The 13,466-nt window shown below is 39.6% G+C and overlaps 2 long non-coding RNA genes across 3 annotated transcripts in view; one reads left to right on the plus strand and one right to left on the minus strand.

Annotated features, from left to right (window-relative positions):
- Positions 1 to 11,281, plus strand: part of LOC103459967 (uncharacterized) — a 63,802-nt gene extending 52,521 nt beyond the window's left edge. The window contains exon 4 of one of the 2 annotated variants that reach the window (XR_532835.1): positions 11,200 to 11,281. This is a non-coding gene — a long non-coding RNA (uncharacterized LOC103459967). The remainder of the gene's footprint in view (positions 1 to 11,199) is intronic. The other variant, XR_532834.2, reaches the window with a different exon arrangement.
- Positions 11,282 to 11,328: 47 nt separating this feature from the next.
- Positions 11,329 to 13,466, minus strand: part of LOC103459969 (uncharacterized) — a 2,847-nt gene continuing 709 nt past the window's right edge. The window contains exon 2 of the long non-coding RNA XR_532836.1: positions 11,329 to 12,511. This is a non-coding gene — a long non-coding RNA (uncharacterized LOC103459969). The remainder of the gene's footprint in view (positions 12,512 to 13,466) is intronic.

Below are 13,466 nucleotides of genomic sequence, written 5' to 3' on the forward strand. Positions count from 1 at the left end.
GGGAGAGGGAAGTCTGGGCCTCCCTTCTGAAGTTGCTGTTCCCATGACCCAACCCCGGATAAGCGGAAGAAAATGGATGGATGGATGGTCCAGCTCTGATTTACGTATCTTGCTAAATTGCGGGTTTGAATATTGCAATACTTTCCTGTCACAAAATAGACCTGCAGAAAGAAATTACTAATAAAATCTTACATATGCATAGTTGTATGCTCTAGCTTTGATTGTATATTTCACAATTTCGTAATTTATCATTGTTTATTCAACTTTGAAAGCTGAGAGGCTTTGTTAATGTTCTGTCCTAAAATACGGTTGGATGTGCCCTTTTTTGTTTTTTTTGAGCAACTGCCCTTTCAGTGGTCTCTGCACGGCCCTGCCTTATGGTGTCCCGCAGGGCTCAATTCTGGGCCCACTGCTTTTCTCTCTATTTACTGCCTCTGGGTTCTATCCTCAGGAAACATGGGATTTCATTTCATTGTTACGCTGATGAGTTTCAGATTTATTTGCCCCTGAAGCAGAAGGATGTCCATTCCATCAACCATCTCCTGGCATGTSTAGGTGATATTAAAGCTTTTTAAATTTTAATGAAAAGAAAACAGGTCATGGTGTATGGACCCAATGGCTCCTGTGAATCCTCATCTGTTGACCTGGACCCTTGGAGGTATATTTTAAACCTGTTATTACAGATCTTGGTTTTAAGGTGGACCGTGATTTCAAATTGGACAGCAAAATCAGTGCCGTGGTTAAGTCCAGTTTTCATCATTTATGGCGAATGGTGTCAGTGAAGTCTCTTATTTCCAGGCAGCATTTTGATACAGTGGTCCATTCTTTTATTTAGACTTGAATGGATTACTGCAACTCACTTTATTTGGGAGTCAGTCAGTCGCTGCTCTCACGTGTGCAGCTAGTTCAGAATACTGCTGCACAACTTTTGACTGGAACTCGAAAGAGGGAACATGTGACCCCTGTCCTGGCCTCACTTCACTGGCTGCCTGTATATTTTAGGATTCATTTTAAAATTCTTGTGTTCGTTTTTAAATCACTGCATAATCTTGCCCTGGCTTACCTCTCTGAACTTCTTCAGGAAGCTCAGAGGGGACAGGGCTTTCTCTGTCATGGGTCATAAGTTATGGAACGACTTGCCTTTGCAGGTTAGAGAGGCCCCYTCACTGTCCACTTTTAAAGCTTGTCTTAAAACCCATCTATTTTACTTGGCTTTCAACTCCAGCAGGATCTAGTTTTAAATTGTGTTTATTTGTAAACTGTTAAGAGTTTTTATTTATTTATTTTTTATATTTATGTTGTGTTTTAATGTACAGCACTTTGTATCAGCTATGGTTGTTTTAAAGTGCTTTATAAATAAAGTTGGTATGGTAACCCCTCACTAACTGCACTGGCTGCCGTTCTATGGGAGCATGTTCTGTACGCTRGCAATAAAATGGCTAAAAAACATTTAATATATGGACTGATTTTCCATAATTTAGCTTATGTATATAATGTACATTTTTTTGTCACCAACTGTGTGTATTGTGTTTTGTGTGCGGAGGAGCGATCAGACATGGCAGAGAACAGACTTGAGATGAGGCAGGCAGTTCTCTTGTCTCATGGCTGGGGGCGCTCATRATCCCAGATACTGTGACTCCACAACATGTTATTCTGATAAGACACCATGAGCTAACCATTGAGCTAGCCATACAGTAAATAAGTAAAGTACAGCAATATCTGTTTTCTCCTCTCTTCCGATGTCAACATGAAATACTACATTTCTACACTTAAAGTTTTCTGAAGTGGATTTTCAATTGAAGCAGGAGATAATAACTAAAGGAAGACCAACACCGGAGCAGAAGGTTTTGCTTTGAGACAGTTTCATGATTCTTAAACGGAATAGAAAAGACATGCCGAGGATAGACTTGGCTTTGGATGAATGGATATTTTTGTGCAGAATTAAGGGTGCATGGATTTCATGGATAAGTAAAGGTAAGACAGCAATAAGATGTTTTTATTTAGTTTTTTAATGAAATGTGCATTTTGTGGGCTGCAGTCTAAATAATTCAGTTAAGTAGAAGCGGTAGCTAATCTACCACAGCAATTATTTATTAATAAAACATTAAGTCTAAAACGTACTACAACAGACTAAATGTTCTGTTCTGTGTTCAAAATTATTGAATGTTTTTTTGATGTTAAATCCTAAAACATAAAGTGGCATTGTTGTCAGTTGCTATGGCAATGAGCTTGGCGGATACAGAGCGAGAAAGTGCTTTCTCGCTCTTTCCTTTTGCTTTGGATCATAGCACAAGATTAATACCTACATTTCTAAGTTTCACTGAGTTAACACGGCTATACATGTAAAAGATTAGTCTTTTTGTCCCCCAGCGTTGTATGTGGGACAACGCGAAATTTCCATACGTCCAATAACATGCATGGTGTCTATATAAGTCGTAAGTCAGAACCTCACTGCACGTCACTGATATATATATATATCACATCTTGTAAAAAATTTTTTACTTTAAATTCAGATACTTGACTGTCTTTTTTCTTAATTTTTTTTTACTTCATGTGTCTTAATGTTGAATCTTGTGAATGACGGTGATATGTCCAGAAGTTATATCATCTCTCCTCCACCTCTAAGGGAAAAGCTCCAGACTTTTTTTTGACCTTTTTTGTGCTTGCTTTCTCTGAGTGTATGTTGCAAAATACATCTTGTCTAGTAGAAAATCTGGAGATTTATTTATTCAAGAGAAATCTTGGTCCTGATGCAGTAATACAGGCTATAAAATTGCAAGACATGAGGAAGAAATATGATGCAAAACAGAAATATTAAAACTGCTTTTAAACCGTTTAGCTGTGGTATTTTAGGTTTGCTAAACTAGCAGTATATTTCATAACATGTTTCACTTCTGCTGCTTATTGTATACTTTAAGATTAAGGAAATGCATCATTTAGGAGTCAGGCTCAGTATTGGCACCTAAAATCACTCTTGGCAAGGTCTCAAATATTGCTGGAGTTTTTGTCTGTTGGAGATGGGTGAGCACTTTCTTTAGGAATTAAGAGCATCACATTAAAATAAGGTTACAGCGAGCCCTTGATTCAAGTGGGAGAACATAAAGACTTCAAACACAGGATCAAAGTGAGAGAGTTGTGATTTTGAAGAGAGCAGAAAAGTGGGACAGAAGGGGGGAAACTCATTCAAGGAGAGTCCAGAGACGAAGGGAGAAAAATGATTCCAACAAAGGATTCAGTTCAGACTTATCAGTAATTAGTATACTGCTTTTGAAGTTTAAAGAGGGTCCTCACATTCAGTCAGTAGATGGGCAAAAAGGTACTTTTTATTCTTTGTTGGATGTGTTAGAAGAGCAACTTATTCCAATGTTAGTACCTATCTAACAAGGTTTATCTCAAAGTTTTCAGACTGATTTTAAAGGGATTCTCAACTAGTTTAACATGTTGGCGTAAACATTGYACTTTTTCTATTAACCTACAAGTTGTTTGTAATGCATAAAAACTCCTAATTACTTCAAAAATGGTCTTTATTATATTCTTCACCTATGCAGGTTGCCATTTTATCACCTTTGCAATGCATGATTATATTAGATTATATTGGACAGAAATCTGTAAACAAAACGTAATGTTATGCATATAACTACTGTTCCCTGATGGAGAGGAACGAGGTACAACACAGAGTGTGGGATATCACGCCCCCGTGTGGCCTAACTGAAGACACCTTTAAGCACACCTTTAGGCAAATGACGTGTGATGACGGGTGGCAGGCCCCGCCTGCATATAAATACACCCCCATTACAGTCATTATTCAGTTTGATGGCCTCTCTTGCCCGAGCCAAGCTGAACAGCGGGGCAGAAAAAGGTGTTGTACCTCGTTCCTCTTCTTCAGGGAACAGTAGTTATATGCATAACTTTACATTCCCTTTCAGTCGATTCACTCGGTACAGCACATAGAGTATGGGAGCAGCCATCAAACCTGAGACAAATGCACTGAGTTAGTTTGAAACCTCCAATCCAGCGGAAAGAACAGAGTGAGGGGCTGTCATATCCAGATGATAAAACCAAACAAAAGAGTGTGGTGAAGACCAGCTGGCTGCAGCACAGATGTCACTCACAGGGACCCCTTTGAAAAGGGCTAGGATGCCGCTACACCCCTGGTTGAATGTGCTCTCACACCATGAGGTAAAGGGAGGCCCTTGCTGTTGTAAGCAAAAGAAATAGCCTCCATGACTCAATGAGAGTCTCTGTCTGGACAGAGCCTTGCCTCTAGCTGGATTGGCAAAACACACAAAAAGTTGATCACACAGTCGCACATTCTGAGTGCGATTGATGTAAAGACGCAGTGCACGTACTGGGCACAGCAAAAGCAGCCTTCCTTGATCTTCAGAAGCAAAAGGGGGGGGGGATAAAAACTAGAAAGCTCTATGGTCATTGTGCTGTAATTCGAAGGAATTACCTTAGAGAGATATGCAGCATTTGGTCTTAAGGTGACCTTTAAACCATCAGCTGAAAACTGAACACAAGAGGGGTTCACTGAAAGTGCATGCAGGTCCCCAACCCGTGTTGTAGTTGCCAAAGCAAGAAGCAGAGCTGTCTTGTATGATAGAAATTTCAAATCAACCAACTCAAGGGGCTCAAATGGAGTGCTACAACGTGCATCCAAGATCACAGTGAGTTTATCTATGGTCTCAGTCTACGGACCCCTTTTAAGAAATGCACAGCCAGGGGATGAGCACCTGGTGTCCCTCCATCAAGGCCAAAATGACAAGCAGAGATGGAAGCCAAGTAAACTTTAATTGCGGAGATAGACAGACCTTTATCCACCAGCTCCTGTAGGAATGTCTAAACATCCACAATGGAGCACTGTAAGGGGGAAATGTTTTTGCTGTGACACCACTGTTCAAAAAYACGCCATTCAAAGGCATACAGTATAAACTCCTAGTGGAAGCTGCTCTGAAACTCTGAATGGTTGCAACCACATCTAAAGGAAGGCCTTCAGCTAACAAGCTGGACCTCTCAGCAGGTAGGCATGTAGCATCCACAATTCTGAGTGTGGATGAAATACTTTCTTCCGTGCCTAGGAGAGGAGATCCCGGTGGGCGGGGAGTTTCCAACACTTTGCTACCAACAAGCTGATTATTTTTTGCATACCATGACTTTTCTGGGCAGCGAGGGACCACCAGAATCAAAGATAGGCCCCATCTGCGTACTCTGTCCAGTACTGGCAGAATAATTTCCACTGGGGAAAATGAATACAGAAGCACATTAGGCCATGGGTGAGCCAGGGCGTCCATTCCCAGTGGAGCACTGTGATCCATTATGGATAAAGAATAGGGGACAGTGGGTGTTTCCCCTTTGATGGCAAAAAGATCCATCCACTGAAGCTTTGCCGGACTGTTGCCAAATCTGCACAACCACGGATGGATGCAGTCTCTACTGCCTCACCAGTGGGCCTTCCCTGGACAGCAGATCCGCCCCCAAATTCAGGTGCCCAGGAACATGAGTTGCTTTGACAGATGGAAAACGAATGCTGCACCACTGCAATAGTTTGTGAGACAATTTCAGCAAGGGAAGTGAATGAATGAATATAGAAAAAGACAGGACAAAAATAGAGCAAACAGGGCATGCTTGGGCAGGGAGGGAGCAGAGGAAAAAAGCGTCCGCCTTCATCAAGAGCAAGAGAGAGAAAAAATAAATCAAAAACAAATGTTTGGGCTCACAGCGTTCAATAGTTGTCTCAGCGCCAACATTTTGAATTTGTACTTTTGAAGGTGCTTTATTGACACTCTTAAATTCAGGATGGGATGTAGACCACCTCCCTTCTTCGGGACAACAAAATAGCGGCTGTACCAACCTCTGTTTGCTTCTGAAGTGGAAACCACACGCACTGCTCCTTTTGCCAACAACGTGTTTGTTTCGTCTCTCAGAACTTTTGCTGCTTCAGTCCCTACAGTTGTGTTTATAACTGATTTTAACCGGCTCAGTCTTATCCAGAACTGCAACCGGTAACCCGTAGCAATGGTCCTTTCCGTCCTGGGGAAAGTGCGCATGTGCGCCTAAGATAAAAGCGTGCGGCCAGACAGTTGACTTGACACACCGTTGGCGAGGAGGTGCTGCCCTCTGCTGGAACAGAGAGGAGCAGTTCTGTTTGACTGTTGTGCATGCTATGGCAGACAGTGTTTTGAGTTTGATTTTTTGTTAAAGGAATTGCACTCTATTGAAACATGTGGAACAATTACACAAACATTCCGAACATTTTCTCTCGTTTCTTGAGAAAGATTTAACCCACTTAAATCGGGAGCTGAAGGTGCAAATAGTGTGTGCATTGGGGTGTTGTGCTTGGGAGACTGTGTTGGGAGAATGCAGCGCCTCTTGGGGTTGGAACCCTGAACAGAACTAACAAGATGCCTTTTGCACATAAACAAATGAGTGGCAATCAGATCTCCCTGCTTCTGATGCCTTTCTTCTGTCATGCTGCCTCATGTTGTTAGGATACCTGAGGCTTTTTCTTTCGAGACKTCAAATCTCGTTGAAAACCCAAAGGAGGGTCTTTGCTCCAAGCTGACTGGTGGGGAGTATGCTTTGTTGATGGCTGTGAAGTTGCAGTGTTGAGAGATGCGCATTTTGCTGCTCTCGGAGAGCATGGGGTCTTGTTGTGACACGGTAGGCTCTCCCAGCACTTTCTTGACCCGCCGTTCAAGCGTGGAGCGCCGAAGCTGGCTACAAAAAGCACAAGCATCCGGTTCCGACAACGCTCTTCTGATGTGGACAATTCCAAGGCAGATGGGGCATGCTTCGTGCTTTCTWTTGACAGGCGCGAACGGAAGACTTCTGCTTCGCCATTTTTTGCTTCGTGGTCATCTCGAACTACGAAACCAAAGAAAATAAAAATAGACAAATGAGAAAATATAACTAGCACTCAGCGGGCAGACACGCTAACCAGCAGGCAGCAGTAGCTAACACCAACAGGAGCAGTTAAGCTATTTTTGGAAAAACAAGCTTTTTTCAACAAGCAGCAGTTAGGAGCTAGAAAACAGCTAGAAAGCACAGATTGGAAATTAGGTGTTCTCAGTGCATAAGGACTGAATAATGACTGTGATGGGGGTGTATTTATATGCAGGCGGGGCCTGCCACCTGTCATTACACGTCATTTGCCTAAAGGCGTGATTAAAGATGTCTTCAGTTAGGCCACGCGGGGGCGTGATATCCCATAATTTGTGTTGTACCGAATGAATTGACTGAAAGTGAACACAAGAAGTCAGACAGTCTGAACATCTGAATTGAAGTAAACTGCCTCAGTTTTATTGTACCGTTGTACATGAGATATGTGCTGAAGCAAGCTAACGTGATTAACTTGTGCTCTACTGTTAGCTATTTTACATATAGGTAATGCCAAATCTAAACAAACTGGAAGATAGTGAGTAGACATTTAAAGTGAAAAATGATCTTTCAATCATTGTAATAAACCATTGCGATATATTTGATAAAATGTGTTTATGCCGATGCAGATCATAGAAAGCTTGAGTTAGAAACTGGAGCTCTTTGCAGCATATAACCTCCTTTCAACTTGGTATTTCCAAGTAGCAGCAGCAGCACAGGCGCCAACTTTTCCGCTGACTCTCTTCCTCATCATGATTTCTGCTCGTCTTTTCTGCATTGCCTTCCATTTCAACAAGCTCTGAAATAAATGTTCCTCAAATAAAAACATTTTCACAGCTAATTGTAAACATGGCACTGCTCACCTGGTGGAGTTGTGTACTTTTCATCTCGCAATACATGGGAAGGAGGAAGTCACAATCTCATATTTATAGATGATGTGTTCAGTTACAGCAGTGGTCCCCAACCTTTTTATCACCATGGACTGGTCAAGGCTTGGCCATTTTTCTGCGGCCGGGACTGGGGGGGTGCAGTAAAATTTCCCTCCCACTCCAATTGTCGCAGATTATTGCAAACGACAATCTTCTTCTAAGATTTTTGCTTGTGATTATTGTAACTGATTCTCCTGGACTGTGAGGTGTGTCATGACTGATCTGGTCCAATTGGTAAAACGTTGGGACTGCTCCGATCTAACAACATTGTCTTGGCCCGATTATTGCAACCTGTGGGATTTTCCCTGACTGGGAGTGAGAACACAGCCTATTTCATAGCAAATCAGAAAGCATGGTGACATAAGAACAAAGGGGATTCTCAAACAGCTGACATAGCACAACTGAGATTCCAGTCTATTGCTTAATTCAGCAAATAGAGCGGCTGCTCACACCATCATTTAGCCAATGCCTTTTCTTTTTGTTATGTCTTTAATCGCTTAAAATTAGTCCACAGACTATCACTATTGTTTCTACATTGTCATCCGTGTTTGTTCATTCTAAATTCATGTATGGTATGTTGGGGATTTCTCGGGGATTTTCTTCTTTAACCGGGATATTCGTTAGTGGAATCGGTTCGTGTGTGATGTGTTGCTTTTGCCGTGTGACTGGACACATGAACCGATCGAACCTGTTGTACTTTAATCAGATCTGTTGTCACAGAGGTTTGGAAAATTGGCTGACAATTCTTAAATCGTGCTGTTTTAACCAAACCTAAGACTCACAAGCTCTACTCCTCTTRTCTCGACCACTGCCCTAACGTGCTCTGACTGGTCGCTATGTTAACGTTTACACATCCATTCAAAATAAGAAACATGCGCCACAAAAATTAACTTTTTATTTTCATGACAATTTTAACTCTCGACCAGTGGGAGCCCTGAGCTTATTTGTCTGCAACGAGACGGTCCCACCTGGGAGACAATGACACCCGAAGTGTTGCTTATATGCACAGCGTGCTTGGTCTCTACGTGGCAACGCAGTTTGAAGACTTCATTGCCTCATTAGCAAGCCGGTTGCCACATATTATGCAGAGCGGGCTTGGAATGTGGGACTCACCTAGCGGTCCGGGATAAAACCATTCTTCTGTCTCGTCTCTGGACCTTTTCCTCTTTGCAAATAAACTTTCCAAATACATCTGTTTACTCATTACTCATTTTGCTGCTTGTGAGCTCAGTGTTAGCGTGCAAGACGTAACCGAGAGAATCCAGTTAAATTATTTTCAAAATAAAATATTCTTCAGACTCAGATAATGCATTAAACGGAATTATTTAATTATTTCTTGTGCTGCCCAGTACCGGTCCGCGGCCCGGAGATTGGGATGACTCAGTTAGAGGACAAATCCAGATGCATTGTATTTAAGCACATTTTTTTAAAAACAGTAAGTTACACCAAAGTGCTGAGCAGTAAAAAAAAAATGAGTTTGGCATATCTAAAGAAGACATTAAATACAAAACGTAACATTTCTGGTTTTTGAACCACTGCAAGACAACAGTTCCAACGACTACATCTCCAGGCAGCACCAAAACAAGCCAAAGATAAGATTTGGTCTATCGATAAAACGCTTAAGAACCTCAGAAGAGTGCAAGGAAAACATTTGATATTAAAAATAAAATGAAAGTAAAATAAACCTTCATTCATATAGATGTTTTTCTTTTCATTACAAAAAAACCCACAGCAGCCAACAATTTATTAAACAACAGAAGAGATCTGTTTGAATTCGATTAATAAAAAGACCAGAGTCCACCAATCTTAAGTCTAAAGGAGAATTCCAGTGTTTTCGAACCACTGATCACTCTGTATTTTCAGCTTAGAAACCATCTGCAGACCCTTATCACAGACCCATAGGGACCTGCCTGGGACCCATGGCTGCAGACGTCTTCTGTGAACCTGGTGCCTGTCCTATAAGAGCTATGAAAAACCTTAGCAATGATTCAAATTTAGACAATTTAAACCATACTGAAAGAACCTTCATGATGCCATTTTTACAGTTGGTCCTTCATTAATGCAGTGCTGGTTTACAAACCACTTGTAAAGAGTCAAAAATAGGAAGATTATTATAATAACAAGTAGGGCTGCATCTAACAATGATTTTAATAATCAATTACTTTCATGATTAGTCAGAAAAACATTTAAGCCTTTTTTAATATTAGAAATAGTATTAAAGGGGTGCTGTGGTGGCGTAGGGGCAAAGCACAACCCACATTTTGAGGCCTTGGTCCTCGTGCTTGTGGTCACAGGTTCGATTCCCAGCCTGGTGACATTTGCCGCATGTCTTCCCCCTCTCTCATTACCCTCCTTCCTGTCAAACTACCCTCAAATAAAGGCCACTAGAACCAGCTAAAAAATACTTCTAACATCATGTGAAAAACTCAGCTCTTTCTGTTTTACTTCGCATCAGTGCAGTCTAGGGCAGGTCTGTTTAATGTTTGGATTAATAATTGAAAGCAAAAAGTGCTTAATAGGAGGTTTTTTGACAAGATAGTTAGTTTTGTACAGTTTTAGCCTAAAACCATTCTTGGGTTTTGTCCAGGTACTCCTCCTTCCTCCCAAAGTCCAAAAACATCACTAATGGATGGATGGACAGCCAGTGAAAATTTTATATTTAAAATAAGCATATTACATCAAATCAATAAAAGCAATTTAATGAAGAAATTCAGCCTTAATAAATCAAGTTTAATACATAATTTCCAAAGATGCTCATACTGATATTCAAATTCTTTGAATGTTGCTACAGATGTATATATATATATATATATATATATACTCCAGTATTTTTCAAAGACAATTATTTCAAGTTTCCCAATAAGTTGTTAGTTATCTATTACTGCCATCTTGTGGCAGCATCTAGATTTTCAGTATTTCAGAAATATTCAGCAAGAACAGTTATTAGCTCCTCGCTGTTTAGTGCTATATATCAGAGTTAAAGTGGGATGTTGTAATAAAGGCCAATAACCTGCTAAAATGTACATTTATTATGTTTTCTAATTTTTCCTTTGCTATAACTAGAAAAGTGCTGAGTAAAACAAATATTTATATTTAGCCCAATGCCTCCTTTCACCAGCTGCATAACATTCTCATCTGGATAGATCATGTAGACATAAATATGTCTTTTAATCAACCTGTTGGCTCAGTCTATTTACAAGCAACTTGCTATCACTTTTTTTGTCTCTTCTCGGTAGTCAGCCGATCTATCCCTTCTTTTTTCTGAGAAATTATGTGCTGACTTTTCACGACAGTCTCATGAAGAGGGTTGGTCATACTATAAATAACAATTTGAATGTGTGCTTTAGTAGCTTTGATTAAAGTAATGACAGATTTTTCTAATACATGATTTCAGGTGACAACTTGAAAGTAAGGCAGAAATGTTGCCTGGCTGAAGACGTCAAACCTCAAAAGCAGAATCCCAGGAAGATCGAGGTAAAAAGTGTTTGTATGTCAGTAATTAGGATTATTAGTTGCAAAGAGAGAAAGTTCTTCATGGTTTATTTCAATTTGATCTAGGATCCAAGGGAAAGGTAATTAAAGAACAAGAAGATCTCAGGGGTTGATGGAGTGGAGTTGAGGGGATCCTCTCTGTCCTTGGTGAACTCCACAGAGAAGCTCAATCATGACTTAGAGACGAATCAAGAGGTTTCATGATGCAAACCTGAAAAAAATACCATTAAGTGTATGCTTATCTACACAACATAATCAAAAACCAATAAGCCCTAAACCTATTTTTAAAAGTCTTGATTGAAAATGAATTAACAATATCTCAATAAATTAAATGTTTAAGTGAAACAATTCCTGTATCACAAGGGATCCTGCAAAAAAAAAAATCCAGAAGTGTAAACACAAGTTACTGAGTAAGAGTAAACTGAAATAGTACTTAGAAAATGCATGTTAAAATTTGAATATTCTTCTGAAAGTACATGTTACACATCTCAGCTGGAAGTGGACAATTGTAACAAATGATTTTTTTTCCTTCTGATGTCTCTCCGCTTCTCCTTTGTTCTGTGTAAAGATAAACAACGTCAGTGGAAAAAAAAGAACGGCCGCCGTCTTCTTCCCCAAACTCTATTACAAATTCTTGAAATCATGAACATTTCTTTGTGCAATCATGTTCTTGTGTCCTTCTGTTGTTCTCAAACAACCACATAGCATTCACCTCAGTGAATAGCATCAGCTCCCACCAACTGTGACAGCATCAAAAGGCCAAATCAAATCAATTCACCAATAAATTTAAAGCTCACAGATTTATATAAAAAAACACACCCATTTCTCAAATGCAGCTAAATTTTAAGGGCACTAATTTCTTTGAGTTGTAATAATTATGAAATAATTATGTTCTTGGTTAAATAATTTAACATGGATGTATTAAGATGAGCAAACATACTTAAGGTTGTAATGGGCTTTGAATAATTCTATCGCTGACTGTACAGTGGAATTGATTACACAGTAGGGGGGAATTGTAACGTCTATAATAAATATTTTCTTTGAACAGAGAACACAATACAACGCATGTCAGGATACCATTGTTGGATGGGGGAGTGGAATGGAGCTTATTGATACATGTAGCCATCTTTAAAATGACTGTTATATGTCCGTTATAGCTCAAATTTAGCTAACTGCAATCCCAGCCGAAATCACTTTTTTATGTTTAAGCATGTCTAAGTGTAACCTGCACAAAATAATCAACCCGTATTTTATTTTGGCGGGTCAAACTGACAGCACACTTTAAGATCCGGGTCACAGGTGACTCGGATCTCAATTGCTGTTGCTGCTGTCGCTGTGGTTAGCTGTTCGTCTTGGCGTCTTCTAAGCATATGGAAGAATAAGACTGGATCGAGCCTTATTAACACGGCCGAAGGACTAAATTGGGTGTTTTCTGTCGACCGCTCGACGGTGAGTCGTTGATTTACGTACTTTGTTAGTTTTTCAGAAATAGAAATGCAGTGGCGACACGCCCACTCAATTTATGTATTAGTGATTAAAAAATGGTCTTATTAATTAAAAGGTCATTTCCTTTTTGTTAATTTTGTGGCCGAATAGATCATATAACCTTAAAATGTTAAATAGGTCTTTTGATTTTTGTAGATTCGTCCTTTTTGGATAGTTTTAGTTACTTTTCATTAATTTTTGTAGACGGCCTATAGAACTCTGGGGTTGCTTAATTTCTTGGGAGTTGCGAAACAAACTAAAAGAGAAAAAACAATTGTTTATTGAAAATGATATGAAAGTCAATTAAGTTTAATTGACTCTGTCAATTAAACTTGGATACAATTTGAAAGTGCACTTTAATTTGATCTGTACCCTTGACTTGTAACTTTAATTTGATCTGTACCCTTGACTTGTAACTTTAATTTGATCTGTACCCTTGACTTGTAACTTTAATTTGATCTGTACCCTTGACTTGTAATTTTAATTTGGATCTGTAAACTTGATCGCGATCTTTAACTTGAAATTCATTTGAAAGATTTCTGAGAAATACTTGATGGAATATAGCTTTTTTTTATTGTAATTATTGAATGTTTGGTTAATTTGGATAACAGTTTAACCCTGTTTAACCGTGAAAGTTAATTTGTTTTCTTTTTATTTATGACCTTATTTAGGTCAGGTTTTTTT

The sequence above is a fragment of the Poecilia reticulata genome, unplaced genomic scaffold (genome assembly GCF_000633615.1).
Source record: "Poecilia reticulata strain Guanapo unplaced genomic scaffold, Guppy_female_1.0+MT scaffold_145, whole genome shotgun sequence".
In the NCBI taxonomy this organism is placed as follows: domain Eukaryota; kingdom Metazoa; phylum Chordata; class Actinopteri; order Cyprinodontiformes; family Poeciliidae; genus Poecilia; species Poecilia reticulata.